The following is a 17,386-nucleotide window of genomic DNA, read 5'->3' as shown; positions in this document are numbered from 1 at the left end:
GTCTCTTACTGCCTGGCAGTGGGTGCTGGAGGGTGCTTTCCTAGCCGTTCCAAGCTTTTTTTCAGGTTTGACTCGGTCTCAGGAACTCTCTTTCTCCTATCTTATTTGATTTATTAGTCTCAGTTTTGATTAGATTGTATTATATTGTGTTATCTTGCATTCCGACATCACAGTTAGTAAAATAAGTTTTCCTCCGTAGATTGTTGCTGCTGTTTGTTTGTTTGTTTTTTCCCTCCCTTCCTTCCTTCGCATTTTTTTGGTCTGGGAGGAGTGGGGGGCGGGGGCCTACTGTCCCCCAGTCACAGGCATAGATTGATCTAGTTAACTCCGTGACAAGCACGTAAGTTAATTTTTATTAACGTATTTCAAAGGTATCCATTTTCTTAGCATTTCTAAAGGAAACGGAGACATGTGGTATCGTTGTTAGAAGCACCTAAAATGTTTTGATTCTGCTGGTGATTTTTATTCCCCATCAAAAGCGCGATCATCTTTAATACTGAAAAATGCTTAGCATATGCAAGTGCAGAGAAAACTAACCAATTTTAAAGAGGATGTCAGTCTGCTAGGGAACTTCCGTTATGTTCTAGTGCGTAAAGTCCACTACTTTTCATTCCTTTGCGGCTTTCTTTCCTCTTGTTCATTTTCTACTTTTATTAGTAGGGTACTGTCTTTCTGAAGACATTTACAGTGAGCATTACACAGTGCTCACGGTAAACTTTCCATTAACAGGCTTCAGCAGGGGGATTGGAGCTCGATGATCCTTGAGATCCCTTTCAACCCAAACAATCCTATGATTATATGCTTCTGTGATCTCATTATCAGGTCATACTTTTCTTCACTGGCTTTTCCAGTTAATTATTTGTTGTTGAGAAGAGTTCCTCTCTCAATTACTATTTTTAAGGTGTCTTTTCAGTGCCTATATTTACACAATAACATCCTGCATAGTGACTATTATATTTCAGTGGTACACATAGCTCCGTTTAAATCCTAAACATAAATGTATTTTAGCCAGGAAATCAACCCAAGCCAACTTAAAACCTGTCTCCTTTCTCTTTTTTTAGGAAATTTTCTTGCCAAGTGATCTCTCAAAGATAGAAAACCACAGCAGAACAACTAGGTGCTGACTGTGCGGTAGAGCTGTGTCGTACGAAAATATATTTGTTTTCTTTTTAAGGTACTGAGCTCTTGAATTTAGTAGTAAAATAATTTGAATTAACCATGACACAGCGGAGGGTTCCATACTCTGATTTTGCCATCTCTTCCAAGAAGAAAGCACATACCTGAAGTGGGGGTTCTGAAGTTAGCGTGTCTCAGGTTGATCTGTTTTCAGCATTGCTAATTACTGTTTGCCACTCATCAGAAATCAGCGTAATACAGTATCATTTCTGGCTCCTTAATGTCCTGTTTGTCTTTTTTTTTTTTTTTTTTTTTTCATCTCATTTATCTTCACGTGATGGAAGTGTTTGCTAAGTCAGCTGTCTTGAGCACATTTACCCTTTCTTTTCCGCCCACCTAAAACTCACGATGTCACTCAAAATGTCCAAATAATCCATTGTAGAAAATGATTTTCAAGGAGGAAAGATTGGCAAAGATTGCAGACGTATTCGTCCTACGCTTTAGTGCTTTAATAGCACGTTTCTGCGTAATCTTAATATGTTCAGTTAATAGCTCTGCTTTTCTCAATATGTTGTTAGTTTTTTTCTTCTCTGTTTTTCCTCTAGGATGGATTCTTTTCCACTTGGTGAGTTGTTGCCAGTGGAAACGTTACTGGCGTTCAAAGGGCAGGAAGTGTTTGGTATAAATCCACCAGTACATTGAAAGTAATCCTGCACTGCAAGTATATTTGATGAAGGTTAAGAGAAATAGCAGTGAAAGCCTAGCAGAATGCCACGCTTTAAAATATAAAAAATACTGTCTTTTAATTTTTGTATCTACCTCAGAAGGCATAAGTTGCATATGCATCCTCTGCTCTGTTGGCTTTGTCTTTTACTGAGGTGGTCAGCAATTTATTTCCTGTGTTAACTTGTTCTAGCCGGGTAAGTGTCTGCATCAAATATTCCTATGAAGGAGGGGCCAGTCAATCAAAGAGACTTGTTTGTGGCTTCTGGCACTGGCGAACTTAAAAAATGTTTGTGCAAGTAGCGATTGTCTCTGATTGCTGCAGAGTGTGATACTGTGAGTTCATGTGTGCATATTAACACGCAAGGCCTGCTCTGGAATGTGCTGGTGCAGATTTTGACTAGCGTGGGACACAGGCTCTTGCTCATTGCTGGTGAAAATGCTCAGCTAATGGTGGCGGCTATGTTAAAAAATAGGGTTTTGTAGCTGAGAATGCGCTCTATCAAATAGTGTTACTGTGTTTGTATCCACTGCAGTTCTGTATGGGAACTGCTGAGTCACGGCCTGAACCTCTGATTAATCACCTGAGGCGAGCAATGAGTCAGCCCTGGGAGCACAGGTGAAAGCAATTCACCTGTGCTGCAGGAAGGGGTGGAGCCTGGCTCCCCCTCTCCTAGACCCATTTGAGAGCTGACTACCAGTGGGGAAGAAGGGTCTCTCTGTCTTTGGAAGATCCACTCCACTGGTCTTTCCTGAGGGAGCCCGCGACACAGGTAAGCATCCTATTTATTCTCTTTGTGTCGCTGTGCCTAACTCTCTTGCTTATTTCGTTCTTATGATGTCTTAATATTATTTGATTGTATGATATTCCTTTATATAACTTTCATTGATTATACAAGTTCCCATGGCAATAAGTAGGAAGCATTACTTTTAGAGCAGCCTATGGATATTTCAGACAGACAGACGGATTCTTCGAAGTCGCTAGTGTTTCAGTTCTGGGAGTCAGTGTGTTCAAGTCACGCACATTTTACTGCTTACTGCCTGAAATAATGTAGTTGCAGTGGAAATGCTGAGTCACAGCCTGAGCCAGTGATGAAACACCGGCTGGGAAGGCAGGGCCAACCCAGAGGAGCTCAGGTGCAACCAACAAACCAGATTTCATTTAAGGGTTGGCAGGGGAGGTGAGGGTTTCTAACGCAGAGATCCCTGCTTGTCTCAAGACCTTACTGGCCTTCTGCAGGTAAGCATGCATATCTTCATTTCAAAAGAGAAAGGAGAACTCGAGTTGAGATGTAGATATCAGTTATGCTATTTTGCATTGAATTTTCTTTCTATACGTTTCGATTATGACGTTAGTAAACAACAATTGCAATGCTAGCTGAGACAGTATGAGCAGAATACAGGTGGTTTGGTTGTTGCAGAATGATGAATGCGTACTACTAGCTGCCTGTTTCTTGGGTTCTATACTTTTCAGCTGTGCCAGCTAAAACTTATTAGAACCCCAGAAGCATCAGCCCCGGGCACGCATTCATGCCACTTCTTCTGTCTCTTTTTCATAGAAGAGAAGGATAAACTTGTTTGCATCTTTTAGCAAGCTGATCGTTCAAATACTGCAAGCTTCCCCGGAGTTTTGACAATGATTTAATATCCATGTCATTGCTAGAACAGCAAAAGCATAGGGATATTCAGAGAGTGAAGCAAATCAGCAGGCAAGGTTTATGTATAGACTGCCTTCTACAAATGGAAGGTACTGATTTGTTATCCACCTTCCAAACTGAAAGTCACCTTAGAGACAAACATACAAGTCCTGCAACTGGAGCATGGGTGTACTCAGATTTGGATAGTCCAAACTGAGTCTTCAGTTTGTCTTTGACAGAACAATTTCCTTGAGAGGAAAAATAGTCGAAGACAACAGAGGGATTGCTACCTTCAGTTAAGATTAGCAGTTGACGGGATCTTTACCTCAACTGCAAGCATAAAATGACTGAGGTAGGAAGGGGCTGCCTGCTGTAGAACTCGCTTGTTGGCTGAGAGGGCGCAGAGGGAATCCAGATTGTCTTTCTAGGGAAGCCACATCCCGTTTACAGAGTTACGGGTGTTTCAGCCTGGATTACGTAATATTTTAAGGTTGGTTTTTTTTTTGTTGTTTCTGTGTGTGTGTGTTTTTTTATGTTACTTGTATTTTGTTTGGATTGTTTGAGCCTCCTTTCTAAATTAGGAAAAAATATGTCCCTCAGAGAAAATTGCCAAAATCTTGAAGGTAAGTGCTGTTTAAGTAGGCCTATTATCTTTTCCTATGGACTTTGCTTTCATACATCCTAGATAATACGGGAAGTGATTACCTGTGTTTGAAAAATAACGTTTTATTCAAACTTACGAATTAACTTTATGTTGAGCTCTTCTACACGTGGCTCATTTTCACATTTTTTTTTTTTTAATGCAAATCAGTAGCACAACTACGCAGTAGTTGGTATACAGTGAAATTCAACAAACCACACACTTGTGACTTGAGGAGGAGACCAACGTCATCTAGCATAGCACACAGACCCCATACTGCACGTAAGGGGTGAATAAAACCCATTAGAATGAACTAGATCAGTCAATGCTGTACTAGATGAAGCTACAAGGAGAGCACTGTGAGAAATGTTTATTGAGTTCAAGAAAGCAAGCGATCAGCAGTTCAACAGAGCAAAGATCAACGCTTCAGTCATTGAAGTTTCAAGGCCAGCAAGAAGGATACAGGCAGAGGTTGAAAAGCATTAGTTTCTAGACTCTGCATGGTTAGGAGCAGCTTCAGAAGACAAGCTGGGAAATGAGTAGATGCTGAAGGCAATTCTTCATGTAATGCAGCCTATACTAGGGGTGGTCTGAGTTGGCAGAGATAGTACTTAGAAAGCAACTAGGATTTTTCTGAGGAGTTTTTCCCTTCTCAGTAATGGGAATGTTGCTCATTTTTTTAACTCAGCTTTCTCGTTCACTGTCTTTACTTCAATAGTATGAATTTATAGGCTTCTCCTGAAATAATACTAATACATATGCAAGGCTGAAAATGAGCAACAGTAATTGTCCTCGTGTCTTTAACACAGTCATCCTAACACAAATCCACTGACGGGAGTTTTGGCTGCTCTTCTGTTGAGAAGATGGTGCCGGTCTCTTGGAGAACTTCAGGACGTTAAAACTGATGGATTTCACAAGTAGCCACAGCAGCCTTGCCTTTCCTACAGCCTACTAGCGTAAGGAGTTCAAAAGAGTGCGCGTAGCTCTGCATGCTTTCCAGTGCAAACGAAGTTTGGTATCAGTAAATTAGAGACGGAGTGTGGGCTTTAATTCCAACTGCATCATTAGTCCCACCTTCATCTTTCACTATACTTCCGTTGTCGTGTGTATCTTGAAAACCCAAACTGGCCACTGAATTTGCACAATATGTGGTGACGTTGCTCTGGACTGTGGGTGTGGGGAATAACAAAAAGTACGCTTCAGAAAACCAACAACAAATGCAAAGAAACAATGGAGTGAGCACAAGGAACGTGTTGCGAGCACCAGCGGGGAAAATCTCTTACTCCATTTTCAGGTGAGGCTTATTTCAGATAACGGAGCAGTAGAGAGGAAAAAGCTGAACTACCAGCTTTGAAGTTTATAATATTTATGGTAGGAAAAAGAAGCATTAAGGCATTCATTGAGGTTGATTAAACGTGTCAGTGAAGTCGAGAAGTGTGCAAGACCCGTATGAGTGCAAGCATAATATTGCGAGTGTTATGTTATTAGATAAAACAGTAAATAAAGATAACTTCACATCAGCGTCACGGCTACTAAAATGGTATTTATTTTTTCTGTTTGCAATACTGTGGCTTAAGGACATAAAGGATTATATTTTTAACGAGGGTTAAGCTGGGTACAACTGGGTGTCAAGCATTAAATGCCTTCTATGTGTTTTTTTGTTTGTTTGTTTGTTTTTTGTTTGTTTGTTTTTAAGATAAAAGTGCCCAAGATTATGCAAAAAAAGAAAAAATGCTAAGGGCAGAAATAAAGTTACTCTGAAGGGCAGATGCAGAAAATCCAATGGATAAGGCACCAAGAAACCCACCTTTTATTATGGAATAATAACATTGTAATTGCAATAAATAATAATTGTATTAAGCAATATAATCTGCCTTCTCTCTTAATACTGCCTGAGCCAGGAAAATGTCCGACTCTGCTATGCTATAGACTCCAAAATACGTTGTGCTCTACTGGCATATCTGAAGTTTATATAAACTAATGGATAAGTACGGAGTACTGTGGGATTTATGGAAATTCCATCTTAGGGGGGATTTTTTTTTTTTTTTGTATGTTGTGACAGCTTATCTGAAAAGTATACTTTTGCAAACACCAACCTGAACTATTCATCTCTGGTAGCGATGTGGATGTTTACAAGGAATGCGTAATTTAACCCAGAGCGCACACAGCAAGAAGGCTCATCCCTCATGGAATTTTGTGTCTAAGGTTTTATTTGAAGTACAGATTGTATGCAGGTGTCCCATATGCAAGTGTCCTGGCACCGAGGAAGCCTGTCTGCTGCTTGGGCACTGCAGTAATCTCAAGTATATGTAGACCTTGAATTAGCTCTTGTTGCTAATCAAATGCTTAAGGTCAGTTATTCAATCAGAAATACATGATCACAAGAACTGAGGTTACTCAAGCAACGTATTAATTTTGACGTGAATGTTACATGAAATCCTGCCCATAACCAATGGGCAGCACTCAGTGATTTTTATGAAAATATCATTTGGCTTTATGTGCCACAGGCAATGCTTCACCTAGTTTAATCTATGTAAAAGGTTGACATTGTTCTACAAGTATGTTTTGCCTTGCCCTCACCTGTACTACATTTTATGTGATGCTGTTCATTCCTTCAGGTCACAAGCCAGTATTTAAAAAGCACTCTATGGCACAAATATGTGAAATTGCTTTTTGTGGGTTTAAGCTTGGAGTAACATGTCACTGTCACTTTTCAACTAACTGCTTAAAGGCAGCTTTTGGTACTGGGCTTGCGGTGGCTTTTTATTTATTTTTCTTGGCATCCAGCTGGAAAGACTTCCTTTTCATTTTGTCCTTGACCGTGTTGAATTGCTGGTTGATCTTCTGCTTTGTTGTACAGAGGACTCTTTACAGCACGCAAAGTGGCACAGCCTTCTTCTTAAGCATGCACCACGCCTCCTTCTGAGGAGAGTGAAATTTAATTATTAATATCTCTGAAATTCAGTTGGAGCTGCTGCTTTTTGCAGCTCCTGGAAGAATGGAGCACTGCTGTATAACCATAGTCTGAGCAGCAGAAAAACACTAGCACTCAGCACTGAACCACCATTTTTATTTTTTTTTTAATACTGACATTCTTTTCAGCATTTATGTACAGTTCTGTGTTTTATATGACACACCTTGTTTTAAGCAAATGCCACAATCTACAGTGTCACAGGCATGGTTAATGGTGACTCTTTAATTATTGGATTTTTTCCTATCAGAGGTTTAAATCTTAGCACCTGAAGAACTGCAGGACTGGTAACTTGCTCCAGTGCTTTGCCATTTCTCGAATGCCGGTAACTGTTTATCCCTCAGTCACTGCTGCTTTCATTGCTCATAGAGCCTTGTATTACCTCAATAGGCCCTGACAAACTTGCAGTGGTACTTGGAGTGCCAAGAAAAACACAGGTAAATGAGACAGAAAAAGAAAAGTCCAAGCAGGCGTACCACACCCCAGCCCCAGCGAGTGGTACAGGCAGGCTGTTAATAATGGGAGAGAAGGCTGAGGTACTTAACACTTCTGCCTCGTTCTTTCTTGTCAGCTGCTCTTCACCCACCCCCTGAGTGGTGGAAAGGTGAGGACTGCATCCCTCCTGCTGAAAGCAAAGATCAGGTTTGCAGGCACTTGAGGAACCTGGTGGGCCCCAGTGAAACACAGCCCAGAGCTTTGAGGGAATTGGCGTATAGAGCTGCCAAGCCATTCTTGTTGATATTCCAGAAGCCCGGGCACTCGAGTGAAACTCTATGGTGGCTGGAAAGAGGGTGAGGACATGCTGATTTTAAAGAAGAGTATAAAGGATGACTTAAGCTGCCAACCTGCCAGCCTCAGCTTTGTGCTGAAGGAGGCTGTGGAACAGATCTTCCTGGAAGCTGTGCTGGGGCACATGGAAGAGAGAAGTGAAATGAGACAACCAACCTGCTTCAACAAGGGTGGATCCCATCTGAACAACCTACTGGCCTTTCTTTCTACGATGGCATGAATGGACCGGGCAAGAGCTGCTGCTGTCTGGATTTCAGTGAGGCTTTTAACACTGTCCTCCGCAACAGCCAGGTTTTTTGCTGAAGAGGAAAACAGATGCATGTCTGAAAGCTGATCAGTGATGACTGGGGTCCCTCAGGGGTCAGTACTGGGACTAATGCTCTTAATACCTCCATCAGCAACGGGCTCAATTATATCCTGAGCAAGCTTGAGGATGACACCATGGTGTCTGATGCAGTCAGCGCATTTGAGGGACAGGATGCGACCCAAAGAGACCCAGGCAAGTTCAAGCAGCGAGCAAAGCATGTCATTTGCGTTAGAGCTCAGCCTCAAAGGTGACAAAGGTTCATAGTAACTAGCTTCCCAAGAGTCAACACAAAAGGGCTTTGCCAAGAAGCATGCTTCAGGTTACCTTGGAAGAAACCAGAGTTCTCGGTGAACTTATCTTGAAGGAAAGGAGGCTTGCTTTCCCCTGCAAGACAGTTGCTGCCACTCTGCTCTCCAGCCAGCTCACCTGCCTTTGAGCTCAGGAAGCTCAAAAAACTTCTATCCAGAAGTACAGCTGCAAAGATACAAACACTGGCAACACAGCAGGTGATCTCATTCAGTGTGTAAAGTAAGTCTGACACTTATGTGGTAATGGAATGTTGCTTCTGCATTTGATATTAAAGTAGCAATTGGTTTGAAGAAGTAGAACATAATGCATTTGTATTTTGTAACTTATTCTTAGAAATAGTTAATCTAAGTACTAAAATAGAGTGTGTTAGTGGCATGTTTTAGAAACATTATTTCTGAATGATTCTTTCTTGCAAAACTGTAATAGTTGTTAAATGTTCCAAACAATGCAAGTATAGCATGCTAAGGATTGGAAAACACATTGTAGAGCTGTTCTGTTAGGGTAAGAAACTCTCAGCAAAAGAAAGACAGATTTAGCAAACAAAGAAGTTAGGGCCTCTACACAAGGCTGAACTGTCTCAGTCCATGAGAAGATCGGGGTGTGAAGGCAGGCACTAGGATCCTCCCCTGCCTCTCTCCCAAGCTTATCTTTGTAGAAAGAAGGACGAGCAGATATCTGCAAAATGATCAGATGTGGAATAGTTAATTAACTACAGGTTTTTGCTTATGCAGCAAAAATTTATGTTGTCCAGTGCTTCCATGTTTAGTGAAGCATCAAGAAGATTGGCTGAGTACTTCAGGTTCACAATGAGGAACCAGGGGAGTAAGAGAGAAGCATCAAGGAACAGGGAATAAAAGATGTAACTGTTTTCTGCATGCCCTCCTGCTTGCAGGAGGCCCACCATTGCAATTGTGAATAAAATCTGCTTTAGAGATACCATCCTAGAAAATTGTTTGGATATTTCCTACATTTACAGTTTTGCAGTAAATGACTTAAGTATTTGTTAGTCCCACTTTTTCTTTCAGAGCATGCCATACAACCAGCTGACTGCTTATGGGATCATTTCTCTCTCTCTTCTTGTGTTACCCAAGAAATAACATCAGCAACAAGGGAATGAGGCTCAAGCACAGAAATAGACACCATATCTTTTTGGGGGGTAAGCAAGGATTTACTGTTGTTTTAAGTCAGAGACAGGCAAGTATCCACTTCACCACAAAAAGCTTGATCTAGCTGAGCCTAGCCATTCCATTTTAGTACAGACATTCATAAGCATTCCAGTTCTTGCCCACAACACAGGGCATTCACACCTGTGGTAGAAAGTCTTTGCAAAAAGCCATTAGAAGCCAATAACTTCCTTTTGTGGAAGAATTATCACCAGCTTCCCAACTCACAGAAGCAAGTTTAGTTACCAGCATTTTGGGGGCACATGTTGAAATGAGAACAGAATTATATCTAAAAGATCTCAATTCTTTCCAAAGTGAAACTGAAGTGATAGACTTCTCAAAGCAGGAGACAAATTAAAGTCGCCTGTCCAGTGATTCAGTGGGGCACATTATACAAGAGGCATGCTGCTAAGTACTGAGTAAAACCTTACCCACAAGAAAGTTTTCTACATTTACTCATATAAAGTCAACCTCAGATCTCTCACAAAAAGAGCTTTCACAAGCAACTCCATTTTTTATTTTCCTTTTAGACCAATTCATTTCCCCCAGGAAGAGATAGCAAAGAAGTCACAGAACAGCAACCTTCCTCCTTCCTAACCACCTCAGCCTATTTAGCTTGTTGATACTGTAGGCCAGCCATAGCATATGCAGAGCATATTTGAGACACCACAGGACCACTTCCTCTTATAGGGTTTGGGTAAGTGGATGGAGGTGGAGTTGCCCCCACACCCCCCAGACACATTAAATTAACATAGAGCAAGCACCCTCATGCCAGAGCTTCAAACAAGCTTCACCTGAGATTTGAAATAAACTGAGTTTTCTCCTTCAGTAGAACACAGAACCCAACTCCATTTCCTACTTTCAGGACTGGGAGCACCACCACAGAGCAGCCATCACCACATAGGACCCACACCAGGACCCAGGGACAAGCCCCCTTCACCAGGGAGGCCTCTCTGCCCCTCCCCAGAGGGAGCCAATAGGCAGGAGGGCACCTCCACACCCCCTCCCTCAGGGGGGCCACACTCCAGCAAGAGAGAAAAAAAATCCGTTACTGACCTGCACCCACCCCCCCCACCAAAAAAAAATAATCTCTTCGAGATAGTGCAAAACCCAGACAACAGCCCCACACCAAGGGGGAAGAGGTAGCCTCTGCACTCAGTGCAGAGGCCACCTCTTCCCCCTCAAAAACCTCTAAGCCAAGCAACCACACACAGCCCCCCATACTAACAAGCCATAATTAAGAAATATACAGGAAACTTAGGCCAGACAAGTTATCATACCAAAAGATGAATAGCTAAAAAACAACTTACCCTTGTTCCAGGCTCACTAAGACTCCAAGAGATCCTTCCCCACTAGTCAGCTCTTAAACAGGAAACCAGAGAGGTAGAGTCAGACTCCACCCCTTCCAGTAGGACAGGTAAATTACCTTCACCTGTGACCCCAGGGGATACATTGCTCACCTCAGGTGGTCAATCAGAAGCTCAGGCTGATTGAGCAGTTCCCATGCACTAACCAACCTCTACACCCACTAAGAGGATCCCAGGTCAAAGGACTACACCAGACACATGCCTACCTGGAGCTCTCTTCTGCTTCTTCCATGGATTCAGCACACCCACAAGCCTAGGATGAGGACTTTCCCCTCAGGATGCCAGCCACACCACAACCTAAAGTAAGAACATACCTTGGCCAGGCTGGACCTCACCAAGGTCCCCCCAGGAAGAGATATATCCATGTTGGTTTTCCAGGCATTCAAATTGCTTTCTTCTTTGGATTTCCATTGAGAAACTTGATCATTTAAACCAAGAAATTCAGCAAACTCACAGTCCAAACAGTCCTCTTTTGTTTCCATGGCATCCACATACTGCAGTAAAGCTTCACCTTGAGATGGAGGAACCCAAGTCCCAGGCTCACAGGCTGTCTGGTTGCCAGTCCTGCAGGCTGCACTTCTCCCCTCACACTGTCAATTCCATTCTTCCAGGAGCAGACCTGCCACACACCATCACCCTCAAAAACAACTTGTGTCCCCTGGCACCCAATCCCAAATGGAAACTCCAGCCCAGGGGCAGCACACACACAGTTCAGGGACCAAAGGACAGCACAATCCCCACTCCAGCCCTGGACCTGCAGAAGAGCTCCACAAACCACTTCTCAGAGGACACAGGGTGGGCAGCCCTCAGGTCACTCACCTCCTTCATCTCACCTTCAATGAAACCACTCCCACGCTCAGGCAGATCCTCACTGCTAAATGCTCCATTGCAGCACTCACCCTGCAACAACATATCCAGACACAACCCACAGACCCCCAGAGAAAGCAACTCCACAGCCTATTCCATCACTCACAACAAGCACTAACATTCCAGTCTGTGAATGTTTCCACCTCACACCCCCCATCAATGCCTGAACAAGCACATCATCAACAAAACTCCTGCACTTCAGATAATTAGTGACAGTAAGATATTCCCCCCATACCATCCACTGCCCTTCTCTCATCTAACTAGTCACAACACAGAAGGCTACAGCCTTGGTCCAGCATCATTTCCCCTCACCAAACCCACCGTGACTACTTAGAAATTTTTGCTCACCAGGTCACTTACAGCTGTCCCATCACCTTGCTGTGGAGGGAGGTGAGGCTCGGCACATTCCAGTTCTCCCACCAGAAGAGAAACTTCACCACCTCAGATGTCCGTCTCTCCTACAAGGAACGCAGCCATCCACAACCACATTCCAGTCACGCAAGCTGTCCCACCACATCTCCACAATAGGAACAAGATCACGCTCCTGAGGTTAAAAATAAGAGGGGGAAAAATGTCATCTCACAGAACCGTAGGGGTTGGAAGGGACCTCCAGAGATCAGAGTCCAACCCCCCTGCCAAAGCAGGATCCCTACACCAGGTCGCACAGGTAGGCGTCCAGGCGGGTCTCAAATATCTCCAGAGAAGGAGACTCCACCACCTCCCTGGGCAGCCTGCTCCAGTGCTCCATCACCTCACCGTAAAGAAGTTCTTACACACATTGGTGCGGAACTTCCCATGCTCCAGCTTCTGGCCATTTCCCCTTGTCCCCTTCCTGCACACTGCTGAAAAGAGTCTGGCCTCGCCACTCTGCCCCCCACACCTTAGATACTTACAGACCTGGATCAGGTCCCCTCTCAGTCTTCTCTTCTCAAGGCTAAACAGACCCAGTTCACTTAGCCTTTCTTCATAGGGGAATGCTCCAGGCCCTTCACCATCTTTGTGGCTCTCCGCTGGACACTTTCCCAGAGATCCCCGTCAGTCTTTTTTGTACCGGGGAGCTCAGAACTGGACACAGTACTCCAGATGAGGCCTTACCAGGGCAGAGTAGAGGGGGAGGATCACCTCCCTCCACCTGCTGGCCACACTCTTTTTAATGCACCCCAGAATGCCACTGGCCATCTCATCCAGCTCACTCCCACCACTAGAAGCAGAAGGAGCTGAAGCACCTGCAAAACCCTTCTCAGGCACTTCAGCAGCAGCACCGTGCTGATCCCAAAGAAGTATCCAAGCAGCAGCCCTACACGAGCCCCAACAATAGAAAGCTTACCTAGAGACTCCCAAACGCTCACCGCTTTCACCATCTCACCGGGTCGGGATGATGAGAGGCTCTGCTGCAGTCTTCGCTCAGCCTGCAATAGGAGAAAACTTGTTTCAGCAGCCCCTTGCATTGCTTCTCATTCCCAGCAGCACAGAGGCTGGTAGGAACGGCCCATCCCCGCTCGCTCCTACCGATGCGACCGGGAGAAACTAAAGCCCCGGAGGGAGGGACCGAGAGCCCTCAGGACCGCGTTAGCGCTCGGGAAACCGAGCGGCAGTCCCCTCCGAAAACGCAATGGCAGCCGGGCAGCGACGTTACACCGGCTCCGAGAAGCCGAGGCAGCCCGCTGGGAGCCCCGCGCCGGCCCCGAACGGAGCCCGGCGGCCTCCTGCCGCGGAGGGCGGACGGACCCGAGCGCTGGCCGCCTCCGCGGTCCCGTCGACACCAGAACGACTCACCGGTTCGGGCTGATCTTCCTCGGGAGACGTCTCGCCACAACCTGAAACAAAACAACACAACACGCAGAGAACGTTACAAAGAATCCCAAGGTCTCGTTTTAAGAGCAGCCCCGGCGGCGCAAGGACCGGACAAAGAAGCGGAGCCCGCTCCGGCTCCGCAGGCAATGAGCTCCGGCAGCTCTGCCGTGACTCCCAGCGGCCTCCGGAGAAGCTTAAGAGGCTTTGGGCCGGACCCGCCCCGCGCTGCGGACGAGGCGCAGCTGTGCCCGGGCGGCCGCGCCCCTCGGCAGCTGGGAGTCGTTGCCTCGTTAGCGCCGGTGGGGCTCGTTAGGGCCGGCCGGGAATCTGACAGTTGGACACGTGGGCTCTAGATCTGAATTAAGGACTTAAACTGCACTTTCAATTAAAGTTTGTTACGCGCTTCTCCTCGCCTCATTGCGGGATTCACTAATACGTTAAATAATTGTGCCTAATTCAAACGGATCGCTTTGCATCTCACACGACACCCTTTTGAAGAACGTCTCCAGCCTTAACAGTTTCCAGAGGCCCCTGCTGTGTGCTGTCTCTGCTCTGCTTTCCCTCTCCCCTCGTCCAAAAAAAGAAAAGGAAAAAAAAAAAAAGGAAAAAAAAAGTTTGTTAAACCTGTAAAACCTTTGTACCTGATGGAGAACACGTGACTGAAGGTGGCAGTGGAAATGTGGGAGTGGCGATGTGACAAACACCCAAATGGGTGAATGATGCACGCGAGAAAATTGCCGACCAGTGAAATTGGAAGCGGAGCTTCACAAATGGTTCTGTACAGTACAACTCCTCGGCTTATAAAGCAATTATTTACACACGTCCCTCGCTTTGAGAACCTGCTGTCTGTGGATGGGCACTCAAAGGAAAGAGGTCCCAGGTATCGAATCTGACCGAGAGGCCCGAAGAAGTTGCCGGTGGGTTCCTCTCAAACCTTTGTGCCTACAAATCACTGGGGATCTAAAGCTGCTGAAAGCTGTGGTGCATAAAACGGAACAGGCAAGCTATTGAGAAAGTACAGAAGGGGCCTGTGGGCCTTCATGTGCTAATGGGACGAAAAAGGCCAGAGATGTGATCTTAGGGCATCCTCCTTCAGCTTGTGCAGATAGCCCCATACTGAGGAGAACCAGGCAGGTCTGGGATGGGTTCCCACTGGATGATGAGACAGCTACTTTATCCCAAACCGGATCTATGAACCAATCCTCACGTTTTGCATTCGGCAGACAGCTGCATTTAAGAGGTGAGTGAGGTGAAGCCTGCAAACACACTTTGTGAACCATTCCCAGAGAAAGAAACACAAGATCACTTGCAAATGTTATGTGCCGATATTTACCTGGACAAACTCCAGCTTTTCTGCACCCCTCCAGTAGTTTGCTTTTATTTGTAGTTCAACTACCCAGGCGAAAACAGACAGCTGAAGGGAACGCTGACTCTGCTTGAGAGAGCATGAGGCTCGTGCTTGAGAGATCTTTCTGGGTAGGCTGGTGGCTTTTATCCTTTGTCTGAGAACCTAAGTCACCACAAGCAACCTTCCTCCACAACAACATGAGTTAATCAGCTGCAGTGCAGGCCGGTTTATCTGTGGCTGCCTTCCGTCTGTCTCATCCCTCTTTCAGGGTCAGTCTGTCCTACCAGGGGACAAGCCTCAGCAAAGTTTGCCTTGTTACACCTGGGGCTCCCTCTTCATCTGATGCATTCTGATGAGTCCTGTGGGAGAACAAAATGTCAGAGTTTCTGGCTTTAGCTTATAAAGCAACTTTCCTGATGAACTTTATTGTACCTAAACTCGACACACTGAAGTTTAGCGTACTGACTGAGAAGGCACAGACGCAGCGCTAAGAGAAATAACTGCTCGTAGGATCTAGCGTGTGGATGGGGCTGCTGTGGTGGGAGTCAGGAGAGGAAGGAGCAGACAGATCTCTTCATAATGAGAAGAACAACACAGCCTCTGCCATGAAGATCGGAGCTGCAGCTTCCCAGTCATTAACAGGGAGACCTTCCCCATGGCCCAGGAGCTGCAGCCCACTGCCACCGTGACCCCAGAGCAGCGGAGCCTAGACAGCACTGTGGGCTGACAGCTGTCAGTGCCTCTCAAAATGCTTCAAAGAACACCCAAAGGGGGCTTTGAGCCAGAGCCTTTCCCGAGCGACTGCCAGACTTTCGAGCAGATTCTTCAGCCAACAGTCTGGTAGCATGGCTCTTGTTGCAGAGGCTTTTTCTTAGGAAGGGAAAGTACTGGATGAAATTCTAGCACGTTTCAGACTCTTCACTGCTTGTCAGTTACTTCGGATAGAGAATGAAAACCTTAACCCAAGTGTTAGAAGCCTTCAATGGATCAGTGCCCAGCTTTGTCAATGAACAGGTTATTCCTGTGTCACCTCTATTTTGGTTTGTATAATTGGTGTGGCAGACCTTTGAAGCTTGGACTGATTTTGTGGAGAAGAGAATGCTATTTCTGAGCTGCAGTGCTTTCACGACATTTTGCAAGATGAGATATTTTACTTGTGGCGAGAAGATATTGTGCTTTTGAGAAAAAATACCAGCCGATTGGTTTCTTATGTTCCACATCTATGATTGGTGATCTCCCACCACAGGAGAAGAGAACTCTACTGCTATGCCAATCTCTGCTCTAGGTGGTGCTTGGATGTAATCACGGGAGCTTCAGAGTATCTTATGTGAAGCGGAATAAGCGTTCCGAATTGCACAAGAATGGCTTCTTGACATTTTCATGAGAATCTTCAGTTTTTACTCAAAAAGGCAACAACGCACCACATTTCAAACAAAAACTTCACATATACACATATGTATATGTGAAACACATATATTTTGAAGGCGTAATTGCTGGGTGTTCGAAGTGGATGTCTGGCTAGTAAAGACTGCTGGAAGTGGAGATAAAAGCTGCTTTTGGTGATGAAGCCTGCGAACCGAGCTACATTTTTGCTAGCTTTTCTAGGAGGACCTGAACATCTCGAAGAAATATCGTCTGAGATGCAAAGTGAACCCCAGGAAGAACTGTCTAATAGCACGCGTTATAAACCCTCAGGCAAACGGTAACGGTGGGAGATCCTTACAGGGAAAGTGGTTTTTTTTGTGGGTGCTCAGTCGAGTCAGAGAGCTCTCTCAGTTTCTTGTAGCCTCGGAATAGTTCTTTATTGTATTCAACATACATCTTATACACCACTCACTTACAAAGAAGAAGTTCGCGTTCCTCCAATAGTTCCTCTAATCAGTTAATTGGCCCTAGCTCCTCTCAAACAACAGCGATGAAGGATGAAAGGTTTCTCCAGTGTGACAAGATTGACAACGCATACAAAAGAACCTCCTGTTTACCATTAGACTGTTCGCTCTCTGTCTTACACTCCGGTCTCCCAAGGCTTTACAGTGATGAGGTCTGCTAAAGGGTCTGATAAGCTCTTTGGTGACTCACTCACAGTCAGGTCTTCCCCCACGGTTCTGACATCCTTTTTATAGAACAGAATAGAGAGAAAAAGGTTGGCGCAACCTCATCTAAGTCCGAATATCTTTCCTGACCCATCGAGCACATTTACTTTGTGCTCAGGCGAGGCTGGGTGGTCCCCAACTCTCCACATCGAAGCAGACGCTGTGCTGAATCAGGCTACGAGTAGTACATCCAGAGTTTTCCAGAAAGTAAGTGTCGCTCTCCCCATTTCATCTGTTGATTGAGCCTTGTCGTTATTCGAGG

The 17,386-nt window shown here is 45.1% G+C and overlaps 2 long non-coding RNA genes across 14 annotated transcripts; one reads left to right on the top strand and one right to left on the bottom strand.

The window, feature by feature from the left end:
• The first annotated feature begins 337 nt into the window (after nucleotides 1-337).
• Nucleotides 338-8,366, top strand: LOC149917212 (uncharacterized). The gene is made up of 2 exons (XR_016468158.1): nucleotides 338-1,174; nucleotides 7,659-8,366. It is a non-coding gene; the product is annotated as an uncharacterized LOC149917212 (long non-coding RNA).
• On the bottom strand, nucleotides 5,628-15,580 carry LOC149917211 (uncharacterized). Of its 13 annotated transcripts, none has more exons than XR_016468151.1 (10): nucleotides 13,666-15,580; nucleotides 13,217-13,298; nucleotides 11,842-12,433; nucleotides 11,477-11,641; nucleotides 10,966-11,319; nucleotides 9,054-9,167; nucleotides 8,508-8,748; nucleotides 8,266-8,423; nucleotides 8,033-8,175; nucleotides 5,628-7,867 (listed from the first exon to the last, which is right to left on the bottom strand). It is a non-coding gene; the product is annotated as an uncharacterized LOC149917211 (long non-coding RNA). The 13 variants fall into 13 exon arrangements; XR_016468156.1 differs by having other exon boundaries at nucleotides 8,508-8,657; XR_016468155.1 differs by having other exon boundaries at nucleotides 8,266-8,507; nucleotides 8,610-8,657.
• Nucleotides 15,581-17,386: the final 1,806 nt, after the last annotated feature.

This window comes from Phasianus colchicus, chromosome 7 (assembly GCF_987193195.1).
Source record: "Phasianus colchicus chromosome 7, bPhaCol1.hap1.1, whole genome shotgun sequence".
In the NCBI taxonomy this organism is placed as follows: domain Eukaryota; kingdom Metazoa; phylum Chordata; class Aves; order Galliformes; family Phasianidae; genus Phasianus; species Phasianus colchicus.
The sequence above is the reverse complement of the archived record's forward strand: the minus strand, read 5'-3'. Positions and strand labels throughout refer to the sequence as shown.